The sequence below is a fragment of the Schistocerca piceifrons genome, chromosome 8 (genome assembly GCF_021461385.2).
Source record: "Schistocerca piceifrons isolate TAMUIC-IGC-003096 chromosome 8, iqSchPice1.1, whole genome shotgun sequence".
NCBI classification, from domain to species: Eukaryota; Metazoa; Arthropoda; class Insecta; order Orthoptera; family Acrididae; genus Schistocerca; species Schistocerca piceifrons.
In genome coordinates, this window is record NC_060145.1 from 363,395,765 (window position 1) to 363,415,049 (window position 19,285).

A 19,285-nucleotide genomic window follows, 5' to 3' on the forward strand; every position below is an offset into this window, starting at 1 on the left:
TCGGTGTCCATTAAATAACATGCTTGAGTTTCATATGGGCAATAGTAACGGTAATAATTATAATATTAAGCAGTGGTGGAAGATTACTGTGTAGAAGGCGCGTTTCGACTGTTAGGTGCTATTCAATATCGTTAAACGTCTCTTTTTCAGAGTTTTAATAAGTTCTTTTAAATCATGTAGAGCTGTGCACAGAATGCCGAGGAACATCTTCACAAATGGATGAGTAACCAATTAGCATTCCAGATGTTTACAAAAGTCTGAACATTTCTAACCAATGACAGTATAAATTATGATGGAACGTAAGGGAACTTCTCTTAAATTTGTGACATTATGTTTACTTCTGCTTCCGGAGGCGCTGAAGCATTTGATCAGTTCTGGAGTTTTCAACACAATAATAACCAGTAAACAGTAAACCCTTTCACAGTCCTCTGAATGAATTATCAGAAATCTAATTCTAGCGACACATCATTCTCCTTTATTTTCATTCCTTAGTGACAGCAAAAAGTAAACTGATATCCCGATTTTACACAATTTTATATAGGAAACAATGTTTACTAATATAAGATATGTTCGCATTTCTTTCTTTTTAACCTACTCAAGGTTAATAAAATACTTACAATATTGTTTTTGAATATGAAATAAATATGACATCAGCCTTTGATGGAGAAAAAAACACACAACTTAAATTCCGCGAACGGATGCCATCATAAACTCTTAAGCCGAACAGGGACAGTACGTATCTTATTTTAACGTGTCCTTATTTGGGATTGTCGGTTCTTCCTAGATCCCTGACTAAGTGGATGTAAAGATATCTAAAGCTATGAAGGTATACTATGTGAATGTGCTTAATTTATTTCTCTGACATTCAAATAAAATTTATTTCGGAGCTACAAAGAAAATTAAAATCCTTTCAAGTGTTGTTGCTCTATGTTAGATTTGTATTAAATTTCTACATTTACACAGCGGCGTGCATAGCAATAGCAAACCGCTATAGTACGTTTGTAAATACACTGTCATGCCTTTCGTACATTAGATGTGTCGATAACAGGTCACTGCATCCAGGTTGGTTGTTGTAAGCAGCTTGTTTTGCAACTTGTAATGAAGTCGATTAGAAGTTGGCGTAGACTCGCAGACAATGCAATTAACGAGTTTGAGGCGACTTCTGTGATGCGCCCCTGTGAGTTCGGACGTATGCCTACGCATTCGGTGGTGGCACCAGTGGTCCAACATTGTTTCACCGTGACAGGGCTACACTCATCCTTAGTAGTACTAGTACTATCAGCTGGTGACATGGTAATAACGTTACACTAATATCACTCCGAGGGAACTTCCTGTAACCTTTGTCAGTGATGCACGTTGGTATGTCTCCATAAGAGCTGGAATATACCTGATTTTACCATCGTTATCATTTCGCGAGCTGTATGTTGGAAGAAGTAATACCTTGCCTTACCCTTCTTCTAACGTACGATCTCTGAATTTTAACAGTAAAGTCCTTTGCGACGTACAACGCCTCTATTGTAACGTTCAGCACCGACTTTTGATCATTACTTCAGTTACGAGATCGCGTTTCCTAATAGCGCAGGACTTAAGATCCTCTTCACATCCTCTATTAAATTTGTTTGGTTAGGATCCCAGACTAACGAACACTATTCAACAAACGGTTAAAACAGGGCTGTGTACACTACCTCTTTCGTAGATAAAGTACAATTCTTAAAAGTTGACCAATGAGTCTCTACGTGGACTCTGCATTCCCTTCATCAAAATTCATGCTGTCGTTTCACTATGAATTGATATATTCCACGCACCTCTTTATCTTGTGGACGTGACTTTTTACCGTGAGTGTGGGCCAATCATGTGATGGAACAATAATGAGACTTTGCTTCCATTTATAAGCAACCAGACAGACGTTGCTACGTTGAGCGTCTTCTGTAACAAAGTCCGCTTTCTTAAGGACATTTTACCGGCTCGAAGTGAGTTGCTTACCAACCTCGTTACGATGTATTTCTCGAAATTTGGGGTGACGGTAGAAATATCTTCTGCCAACTTCTGCCACAACAATCTGACTTCATGTGACATCAAGCACTCGTCTATCAGCACCGATTGTAGGGGTTCTTATGAATAAATCTTGCATCTAGTGTAGGCACGGCACTGTTCGAAGTGGACTACGATATGAACTACAGTTACAATTCCGTTATTCACGCTGTTGCACTGGACTTTCGCAAGTGGAATGGCAGTAAAAAGGATAGAAACAGATTCTAGGAACAGAGTTAAGAGATTCACTGATGGGATTACTTTAAGAACACGATACAGTGTAAAATGTCTTACCAAAACTGTCTGGAAATTCTTGTGCAAAACGGAATTGACCATTAATTGTAATGAGTCGTGGACCACCAATAGAAAAGGAAGCGGGAAGACGTGTTGTCGTTAGAGAAGCAGTAAATGGAGAGCGAGTCATTGGATATCATCTAGCTAACAGATCTATGGGGGACGTTTCAAAAGTTCTAATGCTGTTGAAGACTAGTGTTAGTAACGCAATTAGCAAGGCAAACTCCCCATCGCACCCGTCCACTGCACTGCATCAAACTTTATTAAAGTTTCTCAGTCCAGTCTTCGATAAGAATCTAAACCAATCTCCCCACGGGCTATCCAATGGGCCAACTTACCATGTTTGAAACATAACACAGATCAAACATGAAAACAGGAAGATAGTGTACTGAACTCGGGAAAGAAGAAGCAAAATAGAAGCAGTGAAAGAGTATTATGGGCAATATAGTGCGACGTTAATGACCGTTGTGTTGTGGTTGTGTGTTCGAGGTGCTAGACTGTGAACAAGATCTGGATTCAAATGTCCTTCCTGCCCCACTTTTTTTTTCACAAAGTTACGGAATGTACGTCCGGTCATTGATGTGTCTGTTCGCTGTAATCAAACTTGTGTATGTGTCGTGGTGTAATACCAGTTTGTAGCAACTTCGTGAAACGAAAGAACCTACAGACGTACGTATCTGCTATTTGTTCTACATACTATTGAAAGACTGTACATACTATTCAATAGCGATTTGTAGAACACAAAAGGTGTCTCCACCGTTCGTATCCTGAGAAATCAATGGCAGCAGAACTTGCTCTACATATTGAACATCGTACTGCATTGGACAAGAAGTCTGCTATTACACATACTAACAGTTTCTGGGATAGCGTCATAAAGGAAACGACTGCAATAAAATTTGTGACAACACTCTCAGTAAAGATGGTTGCCTTGCAGCTAAACACAGCTTTGTATCCGGCCATGGGAAGTATGAAGCGGGAGCGGCGTACGCAGCAAGCACACAACGAAGCCAATACTTTATATAGTTCTGAACGGAGCATCAGCGACGTCACACAAGGCAGCGCAGCTATGTGACAGTAGCAACCAAAACACCGTTACCACTTCACAATGATCGAGGAGCACTCGACCGGATTTTAAGCGATTTAGGCGGCTGGAAGTTCTATAAAAATTTCATCATTACATTATTTCTATGTAAATAAAATTATTTTTGCTTAACTATGTTCAATCTATCTCTTTCTCTCTTTCTGTGACTAGCTTTGACACACACACACACACACACACACACACATTACTACATGTTCTCAAATTCTTGTGTAGAGGAGAGGAATAGTCAAGCAGATTTAGTTTCTGTCTGTTTGAGGTACATACTATCTATTATGTTACAGCTGGGTAGGTCGCCCCACATCTTTGTACGAAGCCTTATTCCTTCCTTTGCCACACGAAAACAGACACAAGAGAACGGTAATTCACATCCTCTTCAGTTATTATATATAAGGCAACCATTGCCGTTTTCAAACTGAAAATCAATATTGACAAGGAATTAGTTAAGTGCGTAAATTTACTCGAGCTGTCATTAGTATGCCCAACTGTTTCAATAGTTCTTTTTAAGAGGTCGCAGAATGAACATCACGTGTTAGCCTTATTACAAGCTTCTGCGAAACAACCTACTTTTTCCTCAGTGAAGAGTTACTCCAGATAACATTACTGAACCGTGAAAATTTACTTTCAAAACCTTTTCTTAAAGAATTTACTTTATTTACTAGCGATTCATCAAGAACATTAATACACTATGTGAGCAGGGAAGTAGTTGCCAAGAAGTAACTAATGGAAACAAATTAAATTTCAACCAATGGAAATTTTATACATAAAAGCCTCTTCAAAAACAGATTTAAAATTTATAAGCAGAAAAGCACCCTCGAAATATCAAGTTACAATTATTCAGAGGCGGAATAAAAAAAAATTCTTTGTCACAGTAGGAGCCTGCGGGCTGAGAAGCTCCGCTCCCTTTCAACACGGCCGTAGTCACGACCGCTCACAAGGACCTCTGAAAAACTACATTGGTGCAAATTTGCAACACACCAGATTACTATAAACTAAATCTTTTTAACAACTCACACAATCACATAAACTATGCACCCCGTAAGAGGGATGGAAATGGTACAAAACACTCACATTAAAAATTATTTGCCACTGAAAGTGCAACTTGATATACTAAAATGACCATTTAAATAAAATCCATGAAATGCAGTTTTACATAAAATGTACCAACATGCTCTACATTACACATATACCGCTTCGCAAGATGATAGACAAAATAAAAACATATTTCAGGAAATTCGGCCCTTACCTTAATTCTATAAATTCGTTAACACCGAATCCGACAAACATGACAGAGGCAGCTATTAACGTACGGCAGACCGACAGACAGACTGACACTAACTGCCTAACAAACGCGGACGAGAGACAAACGAGCAATCTGGGAACGCTGACCAAGAAAACAAGTAGAATTTAACAAGTAAATGAAACAACATATCTTCAATAACTTAACTTCTAATAAACTGTAATGTCTGGTGAAGACCTGGCGCCGCACCCCCAACGCTCTCCCGAATCGTCCGCTGAAAGCCACTTCAACGGACGCAGGAAGGCTCGCCCATCTCCCGTCTCACGGCGTCGCAGCACGCACCGGCCAGTCCGACGTCGTGGGCCGACCCCTGCCACTCCCGCGTCGGCCGCGAAGCGACTTCTCCCGCTACGCGGCGTGGCCCACTGGCTGCCACGTGGCGACCTCGCATGCTCCGACGCTCAAGATGGACAAGGCATCTTGTGTCTCAGTGCACGACCGACCAACCGATCGATCCAACCAGCCTTAAAGGTGGATCAGAATGACAGACATCCTGGCACTCCAGACGGCAGACCGACATTGACTAAGCCATCATTCGGTCGGACCCACCCCTGCAGAGGAAACATGCCCTCAGGCTACCCGACATCCCTGCCCCGGAAGAGACCGACCTACCGATCAATCCACTCGCCAATGTCCATTGCCTGAACAAACTTGAGCAGACTGGTGGCCTAACACATACTAGCACTCCGAACGATAGACAGACACTGACTGCCCCACACTGACCCGGCTGACCAACTGACCGACTCGCCGAGACTCACAGACTCAGACTGACAGACTAGCTGACCAACTGCCTCCGACTGACTGATTCAGACTGACTGACCCGACTGACTCACTGGCGAGCTAATAGTGCCCCTTAAATGCACGTGAACAGGCTGCTTTTCCCCTTTCACACCAGAGGGAGACACCAAAGCTGAGGGTGCCACAGCGGCGCCACTGCCAGCAAAGGAGGGCGACTGCTTCACAACAACGCGCTATGGCGCGCTCTTCAAAACACCAAATTTTACCACAGCTCAATTATTACTCCAGATTACATTACCTTAAGACATTACTGAATAAAAATAGGAAATATAAGTAATGTTTTCACATTTTCATTTCCAAAACGCGATATTTCCCTAACGCAAATGTTGCAGAACTGCGGCTCTGGGAGTTAGGCCCGAGGTACTCCTGCCTGTCGTAAGAGGCGACTAACTCAAATGTTTCGGCCTTTCTGTAATGGTCTCCTATAGTGTTTAACCACCATTCTCCAGAATTTTTCCCAAGAACTAGACAATTGGGTGCATTACATGGTGTGTCGTGTCCATCGTGCACTGAGGTCTTTAGCATACTTTATCGTCGTGGTTTTGCTGTTCCACTCATTCTCTAGCTGTTAGGCGAGGACACCTTCCCAGGTATGTTTTGCTCCATCCACTGTGCATCGTCATTTTCTGCGCTGACAATTACTACGGACTCGTTTGCAACTCATATCCAGCACGATAGCCAGTCTGTTGTGGTGGGACCGCCATGTACTCCACTGCTTGTACTCCCTGACCATGCAGGGATTGCTCCGCTAATTCCTGCACCTTTAACGCCCCACGTATTCCAAGGTGTACATGCCCATGTACAATGGGCATCGGAACTTTTGGAAATGGCCAGCCTGCCAGGTGACCTTTGCTGATACAGCCTGGCGACTATTGGGAGGGCCCCTGATCGGAGTGGGTGGCTTAAGGGCAGATGACACACCATGAAGCGAACGATGTCATCTTTTGCTGGTGGTCAACCACCAGCAGTCTCTAAGCATTCGAGGTCTCAATTTAATGCGAAGAAGTATGACCCCAAATCGTTCCCCTCCCTGGCCACACTATGGGAGGAACGCCAGGCTAAAGGTGGAAGCAAACATTATTCGCCCCATTACCTAGCATGTACAAGAGCTGATTTGGAATCCTTCGTGTCGATGAAGCCTTAGTTGTTTATGGAGCATGTAGAGGACAAGTTTAGAGAGGTGGAGGGATTGTCGAAAAGCGACCTGGGTCTATCTTCACAAAAACAGCATCTCCTACATGTCACAGGCATTACTCGCCTGTGACCAGCTGGGGGATGTTTCTGTTTCCATCACGCCCATAAGAGCTCAAATATTGTCCTTCTTTTGCAGTCAGTTGACGAGATGCGAACGCCCATAGGGGTCTGAAGGATAATCAGTTGGCCACTGGCGCCTTCATCTCGGACTTTGAGGGTGATACATTATCCGAGAAGGTCGTGATAGTATACTGTTGTAAAGCTATATATCGGTCCCCAAATGCGGCGCTTGGAGTGCTGGAACTTCAGGCATTTATCTTCCCACTGCACCTGCAGAATCACATGTTGCGAATGTGGACATCGATCACATCCCATATGCCCCATCTCCCTTCTGTGACAACTGTGGTGAATTACATTCTCCTTGCTCGCCAGATTGCAGGATTGTACAGAAAGAAAATGAAGCAATGGAATACAAGACCCTGGACTGACTGATCTACAGTGAGACTAAGAGGATAGTGGAATGGCTGCATTCTATGAGCTTGACACCCTCTTATGCTACAATATCAGTTACATCATTTATAGTTGTCCCCCCGAGCTGCAAGATGACGTGTGCCCCTTTATGGCGGTGGGGGGGGGGAGGGGGGGTACTCCTATCCCTGTTGCTACTGCACCACCTACTTTGGGCGCAATGCTATCCCAAACATCATGGACATCTGCCCCACTTCTCAGGTGGAGAATCATCGGTCTTCTTCGGCTCCTCTCACTAGGAAGGGGTCCTTTGAGTCACTCCCTTCCCATGTTCCTACAAGAAGGAAAGAGGGCACTCACCACTGGCTGCAGCACCCACATGCAGCTGGTTGTAGGGCTTCAAGATCCTCCTCAGTCCCTGAGACCTGAATCAGTGAAATCCTCCCAGCCAGAGAAACCCAAGAAACAGTGAGAGGAAACTGAAAAGAATACCCCCCAAGAACAATGAAATTGCTGTGGCGCCCACATCACTGCTACCTACAAGCTCTGTGTGTGCGGAAGAGGTGGAGATTCTGGCGTCTTCTGAGGACCTATATCTCGCCAGACCCTCAGACACAACGGATATAGAATGCACAGGTACTCTGTTGGTGGCAACAGGTGACCCTGAAGCGTAAACTGCCTCATTCATCGCTTCATGCCTTTCCATCCTCATGAGGACGTCATCCTCCAGTGGAATTGCGGCTGAGCCACGACAACTGATAAGCTTTACAACTGCTTTCAGCATAGCTCTCCCGGAAACCTGGTTCCCAGAAGTATGGTCACCTGCCCTTCGTGTCTATAGTGGATATAACAAAAATCGTTGTTAATATAATGGAGTGTCAGGTGGAATTTGCGTCTATGTTCTGAACTCGGTATGTAGCACAACAGTGCCCCTTCAAACTCCGCCCAAAGCGGTGGCTGTCAGTATAATGCAGGAAACAACGGCCTGCAATGTATATGTTCCTCAGGTTGGTGTAGTATTCCTGAACATATTGGCTGCACTGATTCATCAACTTCCTAAACCTCTCCTACTTTTGGGATATTTTAAATCCCATAACCACTTGTATGGTGGTACCATGCTTAGAGACCTCTGCCTCTTAAATACTGCCGTCCCCCCCCCCCCAAACACACACATTTCAGGCATGGTCTTCCACTTCCCCAGCATCATTCCCCCACACGCCTAGCTAAATCGGCTTTGCTTTAAACAAGGTAGAAAGTGAAGCTTTCACCTCTGCCATCATCTATGAATCTCCTCCACACGGTAACATCGGCGGGGTAGTTGAGCGAGTCACGAGAACGATCGTTTCTGCGGCGAATAGCGCTATCCGTTGTTCCTTAGGGTGCCCCAGGCGAAAGACAGTACCTTGATGTTCGCCGGAAATCGCTGAGACCATTGAAGAACGTAGGCAGGCTCTACAGTGACATAAGTGTTACCCTTCTCTGGACCACCTAATAGCTTTTAAACGGCACTGTGCCCGTGTTCGCCAGTTCATAAAAAAGACGGAATGTCAGAAATGTTGGGAGACGTATGTCGCGACCATTGGATGCCATACGTCGACTTCACAAGTCTGGATGGAAATCAGACATGTCTTTTGGTGTCAGGCCCACTCATCTGTCCCTGGTATTAAGATCAATGGAGTGTTGTCTACCTACACAAACGCAATTGTCGAGCACTTCGCCAGGCACTAATCTTGGGCCCCTGCATCGGAGAACTTCCCCTTACATTTAGTTTCCTGAAACGACTGATGGAAGGAAACTCCTCTGGTTCACTACGCGCCACAGTGAGCCATATAATGCTCAATTTACCAAGAGGGATTTTCTCGGCACCCTCGCACATTGCCCCTACACAGCTCCTGGGCCAGGTCAGATCCACGCTCAGGTGATTAAACATCCCTTGTTAGACTATCGGCGACATATCCTCGTCATCTTCAACGAAATTTGGAGGATGGCGTATTTCCATCGCAATGGTGCGACAGCACCATCATTCCAGAGCTCGACTCTGGTAAAAACCCGGCTGGCGTGGATAGCTAACAGCCCATCAGCTTCACCAGCTTTCTTTGTAAGCTGCTAGAACATATTGTGAGTCGGCAGTTGTGTTGGTTCAGGTAGTCGTTGTGCCTGCTGGCTCCATTCCAGGACGGTTTCCGCCAGGGTCGCTCTACCGCTCACAACCTAGTGTCCCTCAAAACTGCCATCCGAACAGCCCCCGCCAGCCGCCAACCACTAGTTGACATCTTTTTTGACTTAAGACAAGCCTACGACACGACTTGGCGACAGCATATCCTTACCACTTTATAAGAGTGTGGTGGTCATGGCCCACTACCGATTTTCATCCAAAACTTCTTCTCCGTGCTTTCTATGTTCACGTTGGTGCCTCCCGTAGTTCCCCACAAATCCAGGAGAATGGGGTCCTGCATGGCTCAGTATTGAGCACGTAGTTATTTTTAGTGGCCTGTAACGGTCTAGCAGCAGTGGTGGGGCCGTCTGTCTCACCTTCCCTGTATGCAGACGACTTCTGCATTTCGCACTGCTCCTTCATTACTGGCGTTTCTGAGCGGTGCTTACAGAGACATTCAAAAGGCGCAGGTATGGGCTGTAAGCCACAACATCCAGTTTTCAGCCGTGAAGACTTGTATCATGCACTTCAGTCGGCGTCGTACAATTTATACCGAACCTGAACTTTACCTTGAAGACGATCCACTCACTATTGTCAAGACTTACCGATTTTTAGGACTTATTTTTGACGCCCGATTGACTTGGCTTCCTCATATTTATCTGCTTAAACGAAGGCTCTGGCAGCATCACAAGGCCCTCCACTGCCTGAGCAACATCAAGTGGGGTGAAGATCGTTCTACACTGCTGCGGCTCTACAGAGCTCTGGTTCAATCCCGCCCGGACTATTGGAGTTTGTTTTATGGTTCGACGGCGCCCTCAGCATTGTGGTTACTAGATCCACTGCACCACTATGGGGTTCGATTAGCGACCGGAGCATTTAGGACAAGTCCAGTGATCAGCCTAATGGCGGAGGCTGCGGTCCCTCCATTGCAGATTGGGCACCTACAACTTCTCGCCAATTACGTTGCGCACATTCGTAGCTCTCCTGAGCAAGAAAATTACCACCTCTTTTTCCAAACAACTACAGTTCATCTCTCGCATCGGCGGCCCAGTACAGGGATTACGATTGCGGCTTTCGTCCGCTCCCTTGCATGTGAATTGATCCCTTCACGACCACTAATCCAGGTCAATTCACATACACCTCCATGGTGTATACCTATGCCGCAGCTTCATCGGGACCTTTTGCATGGCCCTAAGACTCAGTTCCTCCCAAGCCTACACCCTTTCACTTCCTCTCTATTCTTGACGCGTCCCGGGGCTCTGAAGTAGTTTACACCGTCAGCTCGATGGTCACATTGGCTTTGCCTATGCTCACAGAAGACATACTGAAGAGCGGTCCTTGCCAGATGGCTGGAGTGTTTTCACTGCAGAGCAGGTGGCCGTGTCTTGTGCTCTTTCCATTCATGCTCTGGCGAGTCCTTTCTTGTGTGTAGCGACTCCTTGAGCAGCATACAAGCTATCGATCAGTGCTATCGTCGCCATCCTATGGTAGTGACCATCCAGGAGTCCGTTTATGCCCTGGGACGGTCCAGTCGATCAGTGGTGGTTGTCTCGGCCCCAGGATATGTCGGAATCCCAGGCAATGAAAGTGCTGACAGGCTGACCAAACAAGCTACACGGAAACCACGTCTGCAGGTAGGCATTCCTGAAACAGACCTGCGTTCGGTATTACGCCGCGAGGTTTTTCGGCTTTGGGATACGGAATGGCATAACCTCGGTATGAACAATAAACTGCTTGCCATTAAGGAGACTACAAATATGTGGAAGTCTTCCATGCGTGCCTCTCGCTGGGACTCTGTAGTTCTCTGCCGGCATGGGTAACCCACGCCTATCTCCTGCGCCGTGAAGATCCCCCTCAGCGTCGGTGTGGCGGCCGGTTGACGGTGGCCCACATTCTGTTGAGCTGTCCTACTTTGGCAGCCCTGCGACGAAATCTTCGATTACCGAACATTATACCGTTAATTTTCGGTGGCAACGGCTCAGCGGCTGATTTAGTTTTATGTTATATACGAGACTGGGCGGGAGTTTGTTGTTCTATCAAAGTTTTGGCGCATGTCCTTGTCACATTGTATTCCCTACTCTAGCGCTTTTAGGCTGGAGGTTATAATGTGTTGCGGAGTGTCTATCTTATCCTTTTCTATTCTCGTGATCAGCCAGCCACGGTCATCTGCTCCATTGTTTTAAGCCCTTCTACCTATTTCTTGCGTCTTTCTGTGGTTCTCTCGTCCTATTTTGTCCATTCTAGTATTTGCTGACCTTCTGTCGTTCTTGTGGTTTTTCTTTTCTCCTGGTTTTGTGCGTGAAGTCTGTTTCTTTTCTTCATTTCCTTCTGGACTTGTGTTATAGGAACAAGGGACTGATGACTAAGCTGTTTGGTTCCTTGCCCCCGCCCCCTTTTAAACCAACTAACCTTAAACATATATGGTCAATAACACGCCACATTCAGTTTCACCTCTTACAGTTTACAATCACACAAGAATTTAGAATAGATTGTTTAATTTACTAACATATTTCCAGTGTCACCGCCGGTCAGTCATTTTGACTTATCTAAATTGAGTGTCAGCCCGTTTGCAAAGAAGTGGTTATTAATTTTGAAGGAAATTTCATTCACATTTCCAGCTTCTTCCATTAGGTTTATTTGATGTTAGTATATATGCTACGCCGAATCATTTCGGTCCCATGGCGACGAAAGTACTTTGTTGTAATTACAGCACACGTCCCAAATTCAGTAAATTACAAATATATAGCTCAGACCCTGTTTTAATATCGTGGTAGAGCAATATTTTAATAAGTGAAGAGGATCTACATACGAATTAAATTACACCACCATTCTTTTTAGTTATGTGTACATATTTTTGAAAAATAAACTGCTGTTTTTACAGGTATATGTTCCTGACTCCCTTCCTTGATGAGAATTCCGCAGCGTATATTTGATTACAGAAGATAAATTGCTTTATACTTCGTGGCGAGTAAGCGCTGGGACAGGAGACGAATGGTCCATTTTAATTTATTGTGGTAATGCAGATATTACCAAAATTACTGTACTTCCTGACAATAAATAAAAATACACACAACTGCCAAAAAAGTATGTAATTACTTTCGTCGTGTTTAGAGAAATATATTTCAATACTAGCTATTCCAGGCGAACTTCGTCCCGCCTCTGAAAATCTTTATATGTTATAGCTGACCCGGCAAACGTTGTTTTGCCATATAAATTGTCTCTAGTCTTTAAGAATAATGTACACGTGTAACGAAATGTATATCCGACGATCTTCGATGTGTACGTGTAATAGAATAACCGTTGTTGACGGGAGCTCGTGACACAAACAGTAACAATCACTTCTTTTCCTGTAAATGTGCACATATCAACAGATTTCCGTCCCTTTTTTGTCTTAGAGTATATTACAGTCTCTCCACACCTCTATGTTCTTTAACCTTATACAGCTCCTTGTACTACCGTAGAAGTTATTCCTTGACGTCATCCTATCTCACTCTTACGGTCAACGTCTCTAACATATTGCTTTCTCGTCAATTCCGTGGAAATTTGCTCATTTTTTATCTTAATTTTCAACACTCCCCTATCACTACAGCTAAAACGCCTCCATTTTCTTCTTCCGCAGTTTTCCACAGTCTGCGATTCACTTTCGTACAACCGTGTGTGCAAAACCAGAATTGTCAGAAGTTTCTTCCTCAAGTTAAGGGCAAACTTTGACACCAGTAGACCTAGAATGAAATTTTCACTCCTTAGTAGAGTGTGCGTTGATATGAAACTTCCTGGCAGATTAAAACTGTGTGCCGGACCGAGACTCGAACTCTGAACTTTGCTTTCCGCGGGCAAGTGATCTACCAACTTTTCTTTTTCGTTTTCTGCTAACCTCATTTTTATCTCATTTTGTTCTATATTGTTCGTTGAATTTGCCCGTGGCGGACGTCCGATGACATTCGTTCAGGTTGTACGTTGATCCGTTCACTCAGCTTTTTATTGCAGAGGGTACTCAACCCTCTGACCGAATAGGCTGATCTACCGTGCCGGTGCCACTACCTCGCCTCCTACCTTCCAAACTTCACAGAAGCTCTCCTGCGAACCTCGCAGAACTAGATTAGCCACGGCCTGGGGGATGTTTCCAGATTGAAGTTACATATGAGCGCACACTCCGCTTCTGAGTAAAAGTCTCATTCTGGAAACATCCCCCACGCTGTGGGTAAGCCATGTCTCCGCAATATCCTTTCTTCCAGCAGTGCTAGTTCTGCAAGGTTCGCAGGAGGCTTCTGTGAAGTTCGGAAGGTAGGAGACGAGGTACTGGCGGAAGTAAAGCTGTGAAGATAGGCCGTGAGCCATTCTTGGGTGGCCCACATGGTAGAGCACTTGCCCGCGTAACGTCCCTAGTTCGAGTGTCGGTCCGACACACAATCTGCCAGGAAGGTTCAGTAGTAGACCTTCTTTCGGCCGAGAATTACGTAACAAGGTTACTCCTTTTCCTGACGGCGAAATAAAGCCCCTTTATGAAAAGAAATATGGTGACTCAAAAGCACTACGTAGTTATTTTACCAGAAAAATATGCATAGGAAAATTACCACTACATTTATTTACGAGATAGTTCGAAAAGAAATATCTAATGTTCGAACAATGATCAGATCTGTTAATGGGACGCTATTGTTGTCCTAACTTGTTAGCAAACTGGCAGCATCGTTAGGTACTACAAACTCATAATTTAACGTACGCTTACTTCAACTTTGTTTCTGAATCTTACGTTATGTTCAATAGGCCAACACTGTGACATCTTCCTAGTGAGACTGTCATTCCTTCTGGTGGCAGACGTAGTCCTAAGAAACTGGGAGCGCTCCTGTGCTGGAGAGGAGGGTACTCGACGTTTCTTGTTGTGAAAGCCGATGCGAGCCGGCGTTTCAGACACGGTGGAGAGCGACTCGGCTAACAAGATCTGTGCTTCAGATTGTGCCATCGTATCATGCGATAGGCGGAAACAGCGGACTTGATATACTCGTACCTTTGCTGAGAACAGCGGAATCTGCCTTAGGAAATTGTTTTTTGCCAACTAGCTGCTGCACATGTGAATAATGATAAGGATAAGAGTGCAAGGGGATAAGGTACTTTTCAGCTACAATAACTCATACTGAGGCAGTGAATACTAAACCTCGAAACTAAAAGCGATCTCACTAACAGGAGTTCGAAAGGCACGGTCGCTTTCCTTCTTCACCCTTCCCGAGTTCGAGCTTGTGCTCCGTCTGTAATGACCTCGTTGTCGACGGGACGTTAAACACTAAGTTCTTGCGCCTCCTCCTCACTGTCAGACAGGCATGATAATGAGTATTGAATGTATCTACATTTTTTGGTTTACAATGTAGAATGTCTGACAAAAATAGTGAAGAACACAGAAAACATAATCGGATGTCAATTTAACTTCGTATAATTATACGCCGTTTGCAGGTAAGTGAGTGATTAGGGTTGTAATTCTCTGTGGCACGTATAATGGCCACCAGGGAGCATTAGTGTTATTACCAGACCTGATAGATTATATAAGTAACTTGGCCATCGTCAGACGTTGAGTGATTACTCTGCAGGACATGGAATTGCGCCGATCTCGTGTGATACAGCGTTAGAAGTGTTTGAAATAGTTATGAAGTGTTTCACTATAGTTCTCCATTATGCCAGCTGGTCGAGTCGTGCAGTATCCACAGCAGGATTAGCAGGAAATTGGTGTTTAAAACCAGTGAGATCATGAGAGACAAAGCAAATGCTCGGATTAGGGAAGGATGGGGAAGGAAATTATCAGTGCCCTTTCAAAGGAGCCATTCCGGCATTTCCATGAAGCCATTCAGGACAGTCATGAGAGACCTGAATGAGTACGGCTGGGCGCGGGTTTGAACCGCCGTCCTCCCCAATGTGAGTTCAGTGTGATAACAACTGTGCCACCTCGCTCGGTCAGTATCGAGATTTGTGGGTGTTCGGGAGGGTGAGTATGCCAATTTTGGACTGACAGTAATTAACTATGAAAAACTGGAGTAGAAGGTTAGTATTTGAAGAACGAATTAAAATCAAAATTGATAGAAATAAACTTCGAGGTTTGCCGCACAAACGAATCAAGCAATTCACAACGCCTACAGTGTGACACTGAGATAAAATTCTGCGTTTTCCTACTAGTGATGCATAGAGGTAATTACACTTTGTTTAGAATGCACTTATTCACTACCTATACGAGATATTAAAACAAATGAAGTGAATCTAAAGCAGTCTTCATATATACAACACTAATAGCAGTACCTCATCAGCAGACAGAGCATTTTTTTTCTTAAATATTACTCGTCTCCAGGTACACTCGACCAGCCAATTCACACTAACGGAGCTCCGTTTCAGCAGATTCCTAGTTAATTTAAAACGAAAATTTAGCTAACATTAAGGTATATTAATCATATGCCCAGAAACTAAACCAATGTCTTAAGTAGCTAGCCTGATACCTTACTGACTTGATAGCAGCTAAAGTAGGAGATGTATCCTCTGTCCTCGAAATCTTCAAGGTCGCAACGTGACCGTGATACAATGAGAATTTTGTGGAAGTGTTGTCGGCGGCAGCTGTAGTTGACTTTCAGTCTGGAAATGTTGATGACAAACTATCGTTCCATTTTCCAGTGGAATTTCGTCTCATACGTCACTTTTCACCGCACCATTATGTCAGCAGAATATTCGACAGGTATTGTTTCTACGAGATGTCCAAGGGCAGATCTTCGGTCTCTCAATCCTTGCATCATTTACTTCTGCTTTTCTCTCCGAGTGCAACAATTAAGAGTAGATGTGCAACCTGGAACGGATATCCCTTATATTACATCGTTTGCTGCATCCTTCGTCAGCTGATCGGTCTTCTTACTCTCCAAAATCACGTCATGCCCGTCAACCATCACATATGTTTCTTCTCAACCGTTTCTTAATTGTTCTGGTTCGCCAAGAGCGAGTCCGTCATTATTGCGTTAGGCTTAGATGGTGGGGGCATGTTACACGCATGGGAGAAGCAAGGTTACCCAAGAGACTCATGGGTTCAGCATTAGAGGGTAGGACGAGTCGGGGTAGACCAAGGAGAAGGTACCTGGATTCGGTTAAGAATGATTTTGATGTAATAGGCTTAACATCAGAAGAGGCATCAATGTTAGCACTGAATAGGGGATCATGGAGAAATTTTATAAGGGGGACTATGCTCAAGACTGAACGCTGAAAGGCATAATCAGTCTTAAACGATGATGATGATGATGATGGTCAGCTTGGATCGCCATGCTGTATCACAGCGTTCTCGTAATGGTTACTATTTCTACCATGTAAATTTATTCCTCCTTAGGTAAACAGAATAGCCTACCATTCCAGTTTTTGGTATCTACAACAGCATAGCGAACCGAGTCGTCATATAGAAGTTTTTGTTTGCGACCGTTACTGCAGCTTATATGCACCCTGACATGTAAGCAAGAGTATTGCGCGACCTTAAATTGAAATCTTTTTGATCGACCCCTTACATTTCCACACGCACACACACACACACACACACACACACACACACACACACACACACACACGGCGTTCTGGTCAACACTTACACACACACATACACACACACACACACACACACACACACACACACACACACGGCGTTCTGGTCAACACTACAGTATACACAATGGGAGATACGTAACTCTTACCGGAAGCCGCAGTAGTTCACGCCAACCGTTGCCGAGGTCGCTATCGCAACGTTTGTGTGGTGGTACTTGACATGGACGCATACTGTTTCGAATTCTGGTGGCGAAAAATTTTCACAGCCAGTATTTGGCCGATAAAAGGGGAAGTGATGGCGCAAAGACACTGCTCCATGCCGCCGTTGGATAAGCAGCTGAGCAGCAAGTCGTATACTCCTAGCTCACTCATTTGTTACATAGTTTAATTCTTAATTTCTTTGCGTGTTTTTGGTACTTGCATTGTTTAATTCATAAATTTCGGACGTATTATAGTATTTGAGAGTTGTAGCGTCGCGTTTTAGTACCTGAATAGTGTAAATTTGCGTAGTCGTTTGTCTTCTGTTTTTGTTTTGAACGGCCAGTGTCGGTTGGTCACAGTCTGTGTGCTCCCTGCCGCCGTTGGATAAGCAGCTGAGCAGCAAGTCGTATACTCGTAGCTCACTCATTTGTTACATAGTTTAATTCTTAATTTCTTTGCGTGTTTTTGGTACTTGCATTGTTTAATTCATAAATTTCGTGCGTATTATAGTATTTGAGAGTTGTAGCATCGCGTTTTAGTACCTGATTAGTGTAAATTCGTGTAGTCTCCTTCCGCCGCCGAGCAGTGTCAGCAGTGCGCAAGTAGCAGCATTACTGCATTTACTAGGCAATCTTGTATTTTAATAACCGTTTAAATTTTGTTGATTTTTTTGCGCTCTCTGTAGATTAGTTCAGACGTTCTTTGCAAAACAGTTTTTAGCATGGATAGGGACTGCAACTGCTGTGTTCGGATGCAGGCTGAGTTGGCATCCCTTCGCTCCCAGCTTCAGGCAGTGTTGGTTTCGGTCACACAGCTTGAGGCTGTTGCCAATGGGCATCACTGTGGGGGTCCGGATGGGGGTTTGTCGGGGACGGCCAGCTCGTCCCACGCATCCCCTGATCGGACTAAGACTGTGGTTGCCCGGGATACTGCCCGCATTGAGGCTGATCACTCACCTGTGGTAGAGTGGGAGGTCGTCTCAAGGTGTGGCAGGGGGCGAAAGACATTTCGGAGGGCTGAACGGAAAGCCTCTCCAGTTTGTCTGACGAACCGGTTTCAGGCTCTGTCTCAGGCTGATACTGATCTTCGGCCTGACATGGCTGCTTGTCCTGTTCCAGAGGTTGCCCCTCAGTCTGCAAGATCCGGGCAGTCGCAGAGGGTGGGCTTACTGATAGTTGGGAGCTCCAACGTCAGGCGCGTAATGGGGCCCCTTAGGGATATGGCAGCAAGAGAGGGGAAGAAAACCAATGTGCACTCCGTGTGCATACCGGGGGGGAGTCATTCCAGATGTGGAAAGGGTCCTTCCGGATGCCATGAAGGGTACAGGGTGCACCCATCTGCAGGTGGTCGCTCATGTCGGCACCAATGATGTGTGTCGCTATGGATCGGAGGAAATCCTCTCTGGCTTCCGGCGGCTATCTGATTTGGTGAAGACTGCCAGTCTCGCTAGCGGGATGAAAGCAGAGCTCACCATCTGCAGCATCGTCGACAGGACTGACTGCAGACCTTTGGTACAGAGCCGAGTGGAGGGTCTGAATCAGAGGCTGAGACGGTTCTGCGACCGTGTGGGCTGCAGATTCCTCGACTTGCGCCATAGGGTGGTGGGGTTTCGGGTTCCGCTGGATAGGTCAGGAGTCCACTACACGCAACAAGCGGCTACACGGGTAGCAGGGGTTGTGTGGCGTGGGCTGGGCGGTGTTTTAGGTTAGATGGCCTTGGGCAAGTACAGAAAGGGCAACAGCCTCAATGGGTGCGGTGCAAAGTCAGGACATGCGGGGACCAAGCAGCAATCGGTATTGTAATTGTAAACTGTCGAAGCTGCGTTCGTAATGTACCGGAACTTCAAGCGCTGATAGAAAGCACCGAAGCTGAAATCGTTATAGGTACAGAAAGCTGGCTTAAGCCAGAGATAAATTCTGCCGAAATTTTTACAAACGTACAGACGGTGTTTAGAAAGGATAGATTGCATGCAACCGGTGGTGGAGTGTTCGTCGCTGTTAGTAGTAGTTTATCCTGTAGTGAAGTAGAAGTGGATAGTTCCTGTGAATTATTATGGGTGGAGGTTACACTCAACAACCGAACTAGGTTAATAATTGGCTCCTTTTACCGACTTCCCGACTCAGCAGCGTTAGTGGCAGAACAACTGAGAGAAAATTTGGAATACATTTCACATAAATTTTCTCAGCATGTTATAGTC